A 15,194-nucleotide genomic window follows, 5' to 3' on the forward strand; every position below is an offset into this window, starting at 1 on the left:
CTTGTGCATGCAGGATAGAGCATAAGACTCACACACAAGTTCTTTGCTAGGCTGTACTACAGCACCTGGACATCAATAAAAGCAACGGTTGCAGGGCAGGCAATGCTGAAACTCCCTCCTATTGATGGTGACGAGAACAGAACTGAGCTCAGAGCCTGAGACAGTCACTGCACAGCAGCAGCATCTGCTACAATAGAGACTCTTTCAGCTGTGTCCCTTCATAAACAACAAAAAAGATGTATGAGATGCTGTAAAATGGCTCCAAATGTAACTGTGATTTACAGTGATAAACAAAAGACCATTTAAAGAATACCATGAAAGCACTAGAGTAAAAAAAATCAGAAATTTAGGAAATGCTACAATTAAGGCAGTTTTCTTCCATGCATTGCTGTTCTAATTAACTAATGTTCACCTCTGTTGTTTTTTTTCAAAAGTCCCTCTACTTTGTGTGGACTGAGGCTTTGCTTTCTTCTCTGCTTCCGTTGCAATACATGGGTCAGGACACAAACTGTGCTCTGAAGGAAGAATTATTTATTGTAGTCATCACTATATTGTCCCTGAAAAGCAATCATGGTTCCTCCATCTGACAACTGGGGAATGAAACCACAAAAAGATTAAGACTAAAACTAGGCACTAACTTAAAAAATTCTGTTTGATTTTCTAAGTATTCAGTGTACAAGAGGCTGTCATGGTTTAACCCCAGCCAGCAACAAAGCACTGCACAGTTACTCGCTTACAACCAATTCCCCATCCTGAGCAGGATGGGTGAGGGAACCAGAAAAGTGAAAAACTTCATGGGCTGAAATAAAGATAGTTTAATGGGACAGCAAGGGGAGAAAGTAATAGAAATTGTAATAATAAATTATATTAAAAAGAAAAAAATAATTTCAACATACAGAACAAGTGATGTCCAATGCAATTGCTCACCACCCACTGAACAGTTCCCAGCCATTCCACAAGCAGCAGCCCATGGCCATTTTCCTCCTCCAGTTTATATTCTGGGCATGATGGTCTACAGTATGGAATATCACTTTGGCCAGTTGGGATCAGCTGCCCTGGCTGTGTCCCCTCACATTTTCACAGGCTGGTTCCTCCAGCCCTGTCACTGGCAGGGCACAAGCCACCAAAAATCCTTGACATACTGTAAGCACTGCTCAGGAACACCTAAACCAGCAGTGTGTTACCAACATTATTCTCATCCTAAATCCCAAACATAGCACTATACCAGCTACTAGAAAGAAACCTCTATCTCAGCCAAAACCAGGACAGATGTTTACTAATGGAAGAATAATCCCTACATAGTGTTTGGAGAAGTGAGGGCTGTTTCTGCACAGCCCTCAATTCAGGCATCCAGAAAGTGCGACCTACTGAAAAAACAATATACAAAAACTTCATGGCAATTATATTCCTTTCTCCAGCACTGAGCTGGTATCAGCACTTCTGGGCTCCTATTATACACTAGAAACATCACCTTCCTGAATGCAAATCTAGTGGCAAGCTGTTTCACAGGGAACAGCACTTGAAACTCACGCCACACCCTACACTGTATCACACAACAACAGGTTGGAACAGACCTCTAAAGGTCACCTGGTCCAAACATCTGCCCAAGGCTGCCCACAACCTTGATCCTGCAGAGTCCTCAGTGTCTTCAGGATGGAGATTTCTCAGCCTTTCTGCTCTCGTGATCCTATGTATACCTCTCCTCACAGAGGAAATTTTCTTCATGACATCTGGGTTTCCCTTGTTGCAGCTTGTGCCACTGCCCCTTGTCCTACCCCTGTGCACTTCTAATATCCCAGCTGTTTCCGCTATACCCCCCAAAAAGTAACTGAGTGTTCTGAAGAATAAATCAAACTAGTTTGCTTGGCCTCTGCTTCTAAGTCATAAGATCTTAGCCCCCTAACTATCTTGAGGGCAACCATCTAAACTCTTAAAAAAGTTGGCATGACACAGGCACAAATTTAAGTTCAGAAGTCAGCCTCCAGCGTGACAGATATAAGCAAACTTTTAAAACTACCCCTTTGCTGTGGAAAAATACTTCAGTTTTTACTGGTGATTTTTCCAACCTAAAGCACAAATACAAACACATTTCTAATGGAGCTAAATTAAATACAAATACAGCTACAGTTGGGGTCAAAATTACACAGTATAGTTCACCCCAGTTAATGCTTGGTCTGCTGAAGTAACAAAACTTCTAAGTGCAAAACAGCCATGACTCCCTTGGCGGAGAAGGAGCTGCTGGGACAGTCTATAAACCCCCACTGTTTGGGAGAGTTCTGGGCAGACAATCCAAACATGAGGACTCACACATCTTCTTTACAAGTTACAACAGCTCGGCTCCTAAAATCCTAAACAGAGAAATTGCAACTATTCTTGCTCACAAAAAGTCTTAGCTACTCTGCCTGCCCTGCTGTTGGACACAAAGATTATTTTTATACCCACAAATTAGAAAAGTTGGACACCATCCACAAGCTCTGAGGCCAAATAGCTCAGCACAGCTTGCTTCCATACAGTGGAAATCTCTTATCCCTTACACTTCAAAAAAGTGTCACATTCCACCTGTGAGCTGGTAGTGGACATTCCTCTCAAGCTGGGCTGAACCTGGCACGTGCAACAAAGTCATTGCAGAATTCAAAGACAGACTGGGAGACTGATCACACAAACCCCAGTTCCCCAAGAAACCTACAAAAATGGGTTTATTTTTCAAATGTAGGGAACAAAGGATGCTGTAGTTAAAATGGGGAAGAGTTCAGAAATTAGACTCTGATGGCTGTAGGCCCTCTATCCTACCTTTTATATATGCCAACCAAAGCTGAGATTGCTTGGAGTGTGAGGTTTCTAAGTTTGTACTCTGAATATAAAGTTGATCCATGCCATGTCAGCACTCCAGGAAACCAACACTCCTCAAACCCCAGAGGGACTGGATGTGGTTTTGGAGCAATACTTCACGCTGGCCACTCCAAGAAGTCTTTCACTTACTGACCAGGCAGCAGCAACTTCAGCAGTAAACACAAGTTTACATCATGGGTTACACCCCCAGTGCCTGCCTGTTCATTATACTCAGTTTAGTAAAACTCTTGCTCTCATACCATGCTGGTGGACACAGCAGAGAATATTTTTTCATGCTGGGAAAATTCAGAATCCTTTGATCTAAGATTGCAAGTGAGAACAGTCTGTACTGCTTCTGTCAGGATTCTCAAATGGTTTGAGTTTTGTTCTTTGCCAGAAGACATTTCACAGCTCTACATTTTGATCTATTATAAAATTAAAGGTATTTCCTAGTATAATTTTAAATGTAAATCTAACTAGCATCACCTTCCAGAAAGCCTAGAAAATTTCCAACTCTTTTGATTGTTAAAGACAGCAGCCATTTTTCAGAATTTATCATCATGTGGAAAAATAAGTAAAAAAAAAATAGCTGGTGATCTCCCTTATTATTAACTGATTTATTCACTTAGCAAAGGTTGATCTACCAAAAAAAAAATTCTTTAAAGTCCCATTCTGCTGGATGCCACAGTAAGATCAAACACACTGTCATCTAGATAATCTACTTCTTTCATACAGGTACACCAGACTATGTCCTAATTCCACTGGAAAAGCCAGTAATTGTACCCCTTGTGGCATGGATTTGGTTGCTTTTGTTTCTGGGGATTTTTTCACAGCTCAGCTCCTCCTCTTACAATTTCATCTTTCTTTACTACCATTTTCAAAATAAAACACTGAAAATCATAGGAACTAAATACCTTTTTTCCCTTTTGCAATATCTGGTGTCTCATCAGGTGCCACAACATTAATGAATAATAGACTAGATATCCACACATATCCAAATTACGAAGGGATGCAAGTGCTATTCAACATGCTCTAAAAACAGACAGTTGATTTAGGTGGCATGCTGTAAGGATAATTAAAAAGTAAAACACACTTCCTCTGGAAGATATGAAATTTCCAATGCAGAACATTTTGAAAAAAGGACAAACATTTGCTGGGACTGGTTAAAGAACAAGCAACTGCAACCTTTGGGAAAGACATTGTTGCCTTTGTGCCCAAGGCAGCAAATCAATCCATACCCCATCACAGACCTGACCATTACAATCTGGACACGTCTAGTGAATCTATTTAAATTTCAAAATCTGCTTCTGGTAAATCTCAGTATCTGTTTCTTTTAGGCTCAAGACAATAAGCACTCTCCCAGCAATTCCAAGGCACAGCTAAGATGGATTGGGCACTACTCCCATGGCCAGCTGAGAAGCAGTCACCTTCTTTTAAAGCTTTACAGAGCTTTGTAGAATAGATGGTGCTAGCTGGTCTGGTCACCAAGAATGAGCTTTGGCAACATTTAAGTCGGTTTCTATGGGGGGACAGAATATAAGAAAATAAAGGTAGTATAGAAAGTAATATTACCCCTAAGGAGTTGCAGCTGGGCTAATTATTAAAGATTAGGAACAGGCCTGACTTTAACAGGCCACAGCTGTAACCAATGAGAAGAGTGCTATAAAAGAGTGGTTTGGCTGTTTGAGAAGGGAACTGGAGTCAGTTGGCTGCTTTGTGAAGAACAAAGAGTCAGTGCGCTGAAGTGCTGCCCACGAGAAACACCAGGAAGGTAGGAAACTTTTGTGATAAAGAGATAACGTATGGAACCCCTGCAATAAGATGGCAACATCTTTCAGCCCCTTCTCTAAGGCTCTTTGTATGATTGTGGACTGGCTTTGTAGGCCAGGAGAGGAAGACCTGCAGCAATGGTGAACATAGCACAAACAAAAAAACCCACAAAAGATACAGAAAAATATTTCAGCTATGCTTTTAATACCTGATATGATGATGAGACACTGGTCTGTAGCTGAAGTGATGGGCATAAGCACAAAATAAATCAACTTTTCTCCTAAGAACTTCCATACATGTTGTGAAATGGTGAAGGGAAGATAAAAATTGATGGGTCAGTGTTGAGTTAAAATATATCATTGCAGCTCTGCTGCTGACACTGAAACTATGACAATTTTACAAACCTGGTCCATCTGATCCCCTGACCTGTCCTTGGTTTCTGTTTTGAAGATGTAAAGCTTGAGAGATCAGACTGTATTTGGGAATCGGACTGTGGTCCCTTCAAGAAAATGATTCCTTGTTTGCAAAAAATAATAAGGAAATTATAATACTTCAAAGTCAGTGCTTAAGAACGCTCTTTTACTGCATACCAGCTATTTCTGTTCTCGACTCTGAAACAATTCAATTTTGTCTGCAGTACTGAACACTTAATCCCTCTACTGCAACTAATGGAATTCTATGTTGACATATTCTTTACCATCAAAAACAGTTTCAGAGGTTATGTTCTAAAAAAGATTAATGATAAAAAGGTAAGGGAGATAAGAAAATATTTCAGATGAAGATTCTCTAGATTAATATTTTCAAAATTAAGCTTAGCCCTTCATGTCTGTGCAACAACCATAGTAATGTTGACTTCTTAACTATAAAAGCTCTTAATAACTATCATTCTTTTTTTTTAATATGTACTTTTGTTTATTAGTAACCTGTCAACACACTGTAAAGTCACTAATGCTGTTTGATCATCACATTCAAATCCCTTAGTATTTTAAGCCATTTCAGGTAGGAAACTGAAAATCATTAAGAACTCCCAAAAGCCTTTTTCTTAACTATTTGTGAGTTCCTATATCAATTCAACCTAAACTCACTGCCACGAGTTCCCACCCTACCTTTCTGAGTGAGCGCCCAGGCAGAACCCCAAAGTTGTACATTTTCCAGAGTAGAATCAGAGCCTGGATTTACTTTCTCTAGAGGAGCCATGAAGACATTGCATGGGACTTTGGGAGACTTCAGTTTAGAGCTTCACTTTCCTAAGATCCCCTCATAACTTTGGGCAAGTTTCTGAGGCTTTTATCTCAGAGGGTGTAGCTCCCATTGGCTGCAAGCAGGGTTGACCACTGTTGCTATATCCCAACTGCAGCAGGCCAAGCTCACCCAAGTGAGACACAGACAAACATTCTCCTTCCATATTCTTTTTTCCTGGGAAAGGAAACCTGGACACATGACCTGAAAGGGAGCCATAAACAGCCATGACCCCAATGTGGACAAGTTGCTGAGGGAGAACTCCACAGCACTCTGCTGAACAGTGTGACTTTGGTTGTTCTGTAAACAGGAGGGCAAACTCTGTCCAAGTCTGATTATACTCACATTTGTTCCAAACTTCCCCACAGTCCCAGCTGCATGGGACAGACCACATTACTGCAGGTGATCTGACAGTACATCTGGTCAGTTGGGAGATAGGTGCAGCTCACTTACATGTCCCACATCAGAAAGCAAAATTGTGCCTGTGGCTGGCTCTACACCAGAGTAAAGAGCATTATGCTTCCTGCCAGTCAAACCTCCAGAATATTTCAGGGTTGGGATTATTCTGGGCTTAATTCTATTAGAACTATTTGACTTCTATTCCAAGTTACCAAAGGCCAGTGCCAAAAATTGTGACTTCTTACAACAGCCAGAGAGTCAAATGGATCAAATGTCAAACTTATCTTCCAAGCTGCCTGTCCCTCCAACCACCCATTCACACTCACTCACAGACATGGACTTTGATGAATATGACATGACTATTCCTCCGGTTCTGGTATTGCACTGTATTTCAAATAGTTAAATCTTTGCTTGGTGCAATTCTTCATTAAGTCCCTGTAAAGGACCGAGTATTTTCTTGAGAGCAGCGAAAATCAAAAATTCAAACTAAAGACTCAAAACTTTCCTGCAATGAATCCCCATGTTCAAACAAAAGAACTGGCCCAAACCCCCCCAGTCAGGGTATCAAACTGGTACCCAAGAGTCCAGGAAAATTCTTTCAAGGCCAGCTGAAGGGTACAACCACAGTCCCCACACCAACCTCCCAGCTGCACATTCCCCACTCTCCTAAATCTTGCCCTTCTGTCAGCACTGAAAAGTAACACCACTAAAGCCAGAAAAAAATATTTCTAGCTAGATCAATGGGATGATCTGACTCACCACATACCCATACAATTGCTATTACCAAACAAAGAGAGAAACTAAGAGTCAGTAATGCACAGTACAAGGGACGCCTCTTGAAATTCCAGGCAGTCCTGAAATTGTATCTCAAGACTTGTCTACTCCTTTCCCAGAGACTTCTTGAGACCACATTTCCCTTGGTCTCACTGTACCTTAACTTCCCAACTGTACAGTGCTTCCCTCCTCATGGAGACGCTTGGAGGGAGTACAGAAGGACTGCACCCCTTTGGACTGACCCTGCATAAAGGAGTTCCTTTACAACAAACTTAAAAGTACAAACTGATGCTTGAAACCAAGGACTTTTGAAGTAGCTGAGAAAATATGGTAAGTATGTTGTGCTGTCCTGTGCTACTGTTCTGATGTCAGTGAGGGAACATAAATCAGAGTGGAAAAACAGCAGTAGTTCTACTCTATACAGACACTTCACGTGACTTGGCATGCTTTCTCTCAAGAGGATTGGAAAACAAATTTGTTCATTAGACTCTATATCTAATCTATATTTTCTGCATTTTTAGAGTTTAAAGTAAGCTTTTACTGTATTTCAACTGGTTTTGATGACTGCTGTGTGTATATATGTTCACAGATAAACAAATCTGTACATCTGCACATGCTCAGGTATGGAAAAGGGTCAAAGACTAAAACTTGCCCAACTCCCCTACAAATAGGCCCCACTGCATCAGGCAAGCAGGTATTATCAGGTAGTCTGTATCTGCATTACTGACCTGGAGCTATAAGAAAAGCAGAAATCATCGAAAACCATTAGAAGCTATTTCCCTGACTTTGCGCCTAAAATCAAAACATATTTATATTGAGCATTTTCCATCTGATTGCCTTCACTGTCTCCCCAGTTTTTTTCCAGTTCTCTTCATGGAAGCAGGTTCATTTCACTGTAATAGGAGTTCACCTATCTAACTTCTAACAGTGCACTGATGACAACAAAACCTTATTTGTGTTTACTAAGCATTTACCAGTGCTTGCTTCCTGAGACAGCAGAGGCAGGGACAGAGATAAAGCTATCCAGAAAATAAACCATTTCTAAACACCGTCCAGACTAGAAGCCAAATAAGAGGTCAAAAGATGTATCAAGGTTTACGACTTAACGTGTGAAAAGACAAATGATCTGCTAGATGGTCTGCAATATCAAGGCTGGGATATTACCTCTACACAATTCCTCTATTTGACAGGGGTAACAATATTGCAGTGTTTTGTCTCCTCCCCGCAAGACACATTTGCTTTTAGTTTTGCTTCTTGGAGGTAGAGGAGATACTCTAATCAACAGAAAAATAAAAACTGTTTGGGGGGGGTTGGGGGGGAGTGTAACATTTAAAAAATACAAAATATCTGAAAGTTTAGTTTCCCGTGTAGCCATTGCATTGCTGCTAGCCAGGCTCTGCTATGTCATTAAATCCAGGCTCAGGGAAAGTATTAGTGAAGCAGGGGCATAATGCAGCCATTTGCATCAGCAGCTGCCAGGCAAAGAGAAGCAAAATTCCTGGAGCCAAAGGGGAAGCAGCAGCAGCAGCACATAGAAGGGCACTGGCCACCACCAGCTCACACAGCTCGGCGGGGGATGGACCCAAGCCCGAGATCCCCATGCAGGGTATCTCCCTCTGAGGGGACACCTGGAAAGCATCACATCTTTCCTCTAACCCCGTGCAGTGTCTAGCAGCAGTGTCCAGCCACGATGCGCCCAGCAACCCGGGCGCAGCTGTCACTGCCCAGAGCCAGGCGGCTCCGCAAGGAAAGGCGGGCAGGGGATGCGGGCAGCCGCCCGGAGCCCCGCCAGGATGCCCAGGCCGGACGGACCTGCTGCCTTCAGTGGCTCCCGGCCTTGCCTGCCCTGTCCGCGGGCAGCCGGAGGAGGAAGGGCCTCCCTCCACCCGCAGAGGCCGCCAGAGCCCCGGCACCCACCTCTGCCTCGGGCCGGCTCCCGCAGCTCCGCTCGCCGCCGCCTCTGTGCGCGCCGCGGCCGCGGGGCCGCTGGGGCCGGCCGGCGGTGCCGCCCTGGAGGAGGGGCCGGGAGGAGGCAGCGCGGGGCCCGGGGAAGGCGCGGCGGAGCGGGAGCACAGCGCGGCCCGGCCGGCCCCGCCCGCCGGGGCCGGAGCTGCGGCAGCCGCCGCGGGCCGGGGCGGGGCCGTGGCGCGCTCGTGTGGGGTGATCCCGCGGCCGAGGTGCCGTGGTGTGGGGTGATGCCGCGGCCGCTGGCGGGTCAGGTTACTAGCTGGGGAAAAACGGAGAGCGGGAAAGGGCTGAGCCCAGGCTGAGCAAAGGCAGGGCCGAGATAAGCGTCGCTCGGGCTGCCAGAGCCTGGCATTCATCGCCATCGGGAACACGTCTGTCAGTGTCAGATGCTTTATCGCTTTAAATAAATGCGATGAAATAAAGCTTTTCCACCTGATAGTGACTTCCTTGTATGTAAACCGTATTGTAACCTCTCTTTGCGCTGACCACCTTACACAGCTAAAAAGGGAAGTGGATGTCCATGTTAAAAACAAACTGATGAAGGAATCTTCCAGGCCTTTTTGAAGTCTTGTTTACAGAACTCAGGAGAGGGTGGTGCTGTGTCCATTACAAATAAACAGGAAACGGAGTAACACGGAGGAATACAAGATGACAAAGATTACACAGGGGAAAAAAAAAGCGAAAAAACAAACAAAACTGATCAAAAGGTCATTATTGAAGCACTCTGTTAGTTTTAGGCCTGAAAATAAGTTTTTGAGAGCTGGATTTCCAGCATCTCCAAGTTGTAGCCCTCAAAATCTGCATGCAGCTGAAGCTTGGGAGGAGTAATTAGTAATTAGAGTAATTAAGCCTTCCATTTCTGTTAAATTTTTGGTTACTCTCCAAAGCAATCTTAGTGGAATCTTCTCTAGGTTATCACCCACTGGTAGTCTTTCAAATTACTTTTCTGCAACACATCTTCTTCCTGTAGCTCTCTTAGTTCTCTCTCCATGTTGGCCAGTCTTTGTACAGCTCACCGCTAAGACAGAGCTACTGAGTTATAGGACCAGGTGCAAACCCACAGATTCCAATCCCAACCTCTTGTTCTTTCCTCCATTCCTGGTTGCACAGCTTCACAGCTACACTTCAGTTTAGAACAGAAAAGTCAGTGAAGACAGTTCCTGTCCAGGCATGACAAGGAAAGGTGTATACTTACTCCCAAAGAGAAAGTAATACACAACTGCAGTTTCATTTCCCAGGCATTTCATATCTAATCTCCTGCCAGTGGGCAGTCAGTAGGCAATGAGAAATGTTGGTAAAGAATCCCATGTCTGTTAATACAAGAAGCTTCATCTGTGTTGACTGTGGATCCTACTAGTGCTCTGCCCACCACATTTGTGCGGAATACAATCCCATATTGTGTTCCCTCTGAGGGAGTGGAAATCTCCAGCCATCACCATCCATATTAGGTGGGAGGACTTCTCTAACATATTGGTCCACTGTGGTCTTCTATTACTATGCTAAAGTCAAAATATGATCATAACATACTGAATCAAAAACACTGTCTTTCCACAGTCTCAACAACACCCACCCTTCCATGCTTCTTTCAGAAATTCAGAAGCTAGGTTCTCATTTTTGGGAGTACTGTGTTGTGTTTAGCTACTTACCATGTCCAACCATCTGCTGCTCGATATAAAATAGCCCACAGAATAATGCTCTACATTCAAAATTATTCCATGTGCAAGGTCATGTTTTCTCTTCCTACAGAGCAGAGTAAATACAGCCACAATACACACAAGATGTGGGAAGTGCCAAATGCTTGCACAGCAACAGTGAGCTTCCTTTGACAACAGGGCACCATCCTGCTGTGCTTTTTCACTCTATTCTTATTCATGGTGTGAGCAGTGTACCAAGTGGTATTCCTCAGATTACTTCCCTGGAACAACCTCTGCCAACTCATTCTGAAACCCTTACTTGTGCTGCACTTCAGCTCATAACTGCTCTCAATTAGTTCTGTCTAGAGGACCAAGCACTAGTACATAACCAGTACTTTGATATTGTCCAAGCCTTAGCATGGTCATGGCTGTGGATTTGACTCAGCCCAGTGCAGAGTTTGGAGGATACTACGGTCAGGGATGGTTCCTGAAAAATAATCTGGAGTTACCCACAGACTAGCTGGCAGAGGGAGTATAGCCCTAGCAAGAACAAAGTCCCTGACAGTGTCAGTTCCAAAACACACTCAGGAATGATGAAGTTCTGAAGTATTATTGTTTTCTTCCTGAAAGGTTTCACCTTTGACAGGTTTCTTTCTGGAGGCATTGTGTTGGACAACAGATGTTTGTTTACCAAGGTTTGATCTAAACTGTCCACAAAATTTTGAAGGACCTGCTCATGGACATTTTTCTTTCCATTCCTTTGATGGTCAATGTACATTAATTCATTATTACCAAACTCTGATTCTTGTTTCAAAGACCTTATAAGTTACATATTCACTCTGTGTTTGTATAGTTCTGGCACAGTGGAGTTCTAGACTATGATCTGGGTTCATAATTACTATGAAAAGACACTTATGAAGAAAGTTGAGTTGTGCTCATCTGTAATGATAACATCTCTTGTGCCATCAGTGCATGCATTGCATAACCAAACCTGATTTTGAACCAAGTACTTTTGGACTTGGTTTTGTGACAGATACACGCTTTCCTCTCCCTCACTAAAAAAAAAAAGGGGGCGAAGGGGATCTCTAGCAAATGAAGCACTAGACAAGTCTCTTTTTGCTTCTCAGAATATAATGTCTTGATGATGAAGATTCTCAGAAGAGCCTTTCTTTTTCCTCTAGATCCATATCCAACCATGCAAACCCATGAGAACCTCAATGCTTCATTTATATCCTAGCAGCTCTTTCCCCAGTCAAAAGTAATTTCTCTGCTACAAAATACTTGGCTACCAAGAAACAGAGACTTCTGTTGACTCCTATGATCCAAAGATCATCAAAGCAGAAGAGTGTAGGAGTATTTAAATTAGGAACAAGAGAGGCTAAATATATCAACCCTGCTGGAGCTACACTTGTACCAGTCCAATCTCATCAGAAAGCAATTCAGCTCCAAATCTGTAAACAGCCACAGTTGAGCTCTCTAAATATAATCTTTAAAAGCTTAGAAAATCTTGAGCCCTGATAAAGCAAAGCAATTGCAATGTGAGGTTAAGGATATAACAGTGAAATCATCAACATGTTCTTTCTTCAGCCAAGACCACAATTCCTGCATATGCTTGTTCAAACACAGATCTGTATCCTGCTCAGGTAAAATACATACTGGTGTCTAAGTTAAGTGACATGCATACAAGAAATGAGAGATCATAACAAAGCTTGTCCATCCTGTCATGGACAAAATGCTTTCCAGCCCAAAATCTAGCTTTTCATCAGTCCAATATATCTGTGCATGACCAGCAAAGCTTCTGCTCACAATACTGTTTTCAAAGCAAAGCAAACCAAAATCATTTGTATTATTTGTTCAGAACAAAATAGTACAAAACATGCTTTGAGAACTTCAAACAAAGCTGGTCTGTTTCCCAGGGTATAATCTTTTCTTCACAGTACCTGCAATGCTTGGAAACTAAAATGGCAATCTTAATCCCAAAAAGGAGAAAGATATTTTGAAACCAACTCCTTCTGTTGAGAAGTTTGTTGCTTTTCTCTCAGCCTCATGTCTGAAATTTCCAGACCAGAGTGCCTACCAATATCAAATTATCCTTGCAAATAGGTTCTGAAAGCTATTGCTTGGGGATTGTAAAACTGGACATCTTGATTAGTACACTGTGTTGTTTCCACCTTACTGGGAAACTGGAGGTAGCAAAGATGTAACAGCTGCACTTATGATAAAAAGAGGATTAATAGATATTGTGTGTAAAGCTTTTTCTTCTGGTGGGCTAAGAATTAAGTGCTAATAAAGGTCAGCTTGAAGTTCATTCTATAACTCCACGGAGAAAGTGAAGTATCTAAAATGTGTTTTATAATACAAGTAGCCATAGTAGCCCTTTCTCTGTGAGAGAAAAATTCTTTCTCTCACTGAAAGAATCTCTCTTTCTGTGCAGACCAGGGTAGAGGGGGGGCTGTGCTGTCTATGGCTCCTGGTGAATGCAGAAGCTCTCTGTCCCTGGCTTGACATTACAAGAAGCAGGTTTGCTTGGCTTTGAAGTGAGATAATTCTGTACTCTCCCAGGTACTGTAATTAGTTCTGGCTATCATATAAACTGGATGAAAAGGGTTTTGCTCTCCCCTCAAGGAAGAGGCAGATGGAGGATTGTGAGCAGCCTGTCAGAAGGAGAGGCAGACTATGGCTGTTGTCCCCCTCACCAGAGAACTGAAGGGGAAGGCTTCTGCAGGTACTGCCCAAAAGTTCACATCTTCATCCCTTCATCCAAAGTAAAGAAAGGTGTATTACTTTTGTTGTAAAAAAAAAGTGAGATAATGCAACCCCGTGCTACTTAGTGTTTTCCTCTCTCACCAATGCTCAATTTTCTTGAACATTTGAAGTGACAATATAACCAGGTTAGAGCAGTTTTTTGGGTTTTTTTAAAACAACTGTGTGTAACATTTAAAAAGGTACTTTTCCCAATTCAGCCTCTGCAGCAGGTGTAAGTCCTGTGCCTCCACCTGAAGGGCACCTGCTTTCCCTTCTCAGGGCTTTCTCTAACAGTGAGGTATGAGGGAGCTCTGGCCCTAAGATCTTTCCACGCTGTCCCCTCATTCCTTCTTCTGTGCCAAACTTGAAGACACCTTGATCTGGCAGCACAGATTTCAGATCTCTCAGATCTTTAACCTCAAGGCTCTGAATTGGGTGAATTGGGGGAGAGGTGAGATGCTGGATTGGGATAATGTCTTAGAAGTGTTTTCCTTTTAATTCCATTATTGAGGACTTTAGTGATTACAGTTTGAGCCACTGTGCTTGTTTTGAATTAAAAGTACAATCATCCATTTAATTATTTTGATAAATTTTTATCAGGCAAAATTTGAGCTAAGTGGAACAATTGCAATGTTTAAAAACATATTTTGCTTAAGCAAATAATCTTTTCAGTCTTGGTTGCTGTAAAAGCTGGCAATCTTATTGTTGTCATCTCTTTTGTTCTTAAAAATATATTGATATATATAAAGTTAATAATCAAAATTGTGTGAAAATCCTAGGAAGAAGCTGAGGCACAGAATTAAATCCTGCACATCACAAGACAATAAATTCTCTTTAATTATTTGCATCAGGCCTAGGTAATTAATCAGTAAATACTGTATTCTTTCTTTTATCTGAACACATCATTCTTCTGATTTAGGCGGACAACTTGTATAAAACTCTACCTGGAACCTGCAAGTCAGTTATGTTAAAGCAGGAACTTTCTCATTTATTTCTGCTTTTTAGCTTGCAAAATCATGAAAATGGTACTTTATGTCAGTTTCTTGTTCAAATTTCTACGAGCGGTAGAAGTGTCCCAGGTAATTCAGTAAATCCTTCCCTCAAAAGGCTCACAGTGTCAAAATGAGTGTAGTCTCTCCAGAAGTGTTATAGCACTAAAATCCCTGAACAGAGTACTGAATGTTATTTTAGAACTATAATTAAACAACATTTCATCTCCATCACTCTAAAAATAATTACTATGAAAATTAAATTTAGATTTGCTGTGACAAAGGGTATATTAACCAATGGAAGAACTGTAGTCTGTGATTTGAAAGAAAGTTTTTTCCCTCTGGTTTCTGCCAGTATGTTGAAAGCTGAGCAAAAATTAAAATTTTACTCTAATGAAAACTTCACTATAAAAGAGTCTTGGAGTCTAAAATGTACAACAGTTTTTACAAGTGAAACACACCTGTCTTAAAGGAGTGTTTATTATGTCTATGTAATCTGGTCACAAAATATGATGTGTTTGAATGGCTCTCAGGAGACAATGATCCATCAGAAGGAAATGTAATTCACTGTTGAACTGAAAAAGTTGAAATAATTTTAGTTATTCCAGTATAAAGATACTATAAATGAATGTATTATCAAGCCTACCTGCTCTACATGTAGCTTTTTAGATCCTGCCCTTACATAAATGGGTCAATCCTGTCTCCATGTATTCCTCTTCACTGTTTGAAAAAAGCTTACCACCACTTGCACATACATGCAAGAATTGTTTAAAAACATTATGTTTCAGATTTGTTTTGAGAAAATAGGTGCATTCAGGAATTAACACACTGTGAAAATAATTTAAAA

The 15,194-nt window shown here is 41.9% G+C and overlaps 1 protein-coding gene across 2 annotated transcripts in view; it reads right to left on the reverse strand.

The window, feature by feature from the left end:
* Positions 1-15,194, reverse strand: part of LPIN1 (lipin 1) — a 55,352-nt gene that overhangs the window by 39,494 nt on the left and 664 nt on the right. The window contains exon 1 of one of the 2 annotated variants that reach the window (XM_030945971.1): positions 8,929-8,986. The exons of the other annotated variant lie outside the window; for it this stretch is intronic. The gene's annotated coding sequence lies outside the window, so the exon portion shown is untranslated. Of the gene's footprint in view, positions 1-8,928; positions 8,987-15,194 lie in introns of those variants that run through there. 2 annotated transcript variants of the gene reach the window in all.

This window comes from Camarhynchus parvulus, chromosome 3 (assembly GCF_901933205.1).
Source record: "Camarhynchus parvulus chromosome 3, STF_HiC, whole genome shotgun sequence".
In the NCBI taxonomy this organism is placed as follows: Eukaryota; Metazoa; Chordata; class Aves; order Passeriformes; family Thraupidae; genus Camarhynchus; species Camarhynchus parvulus.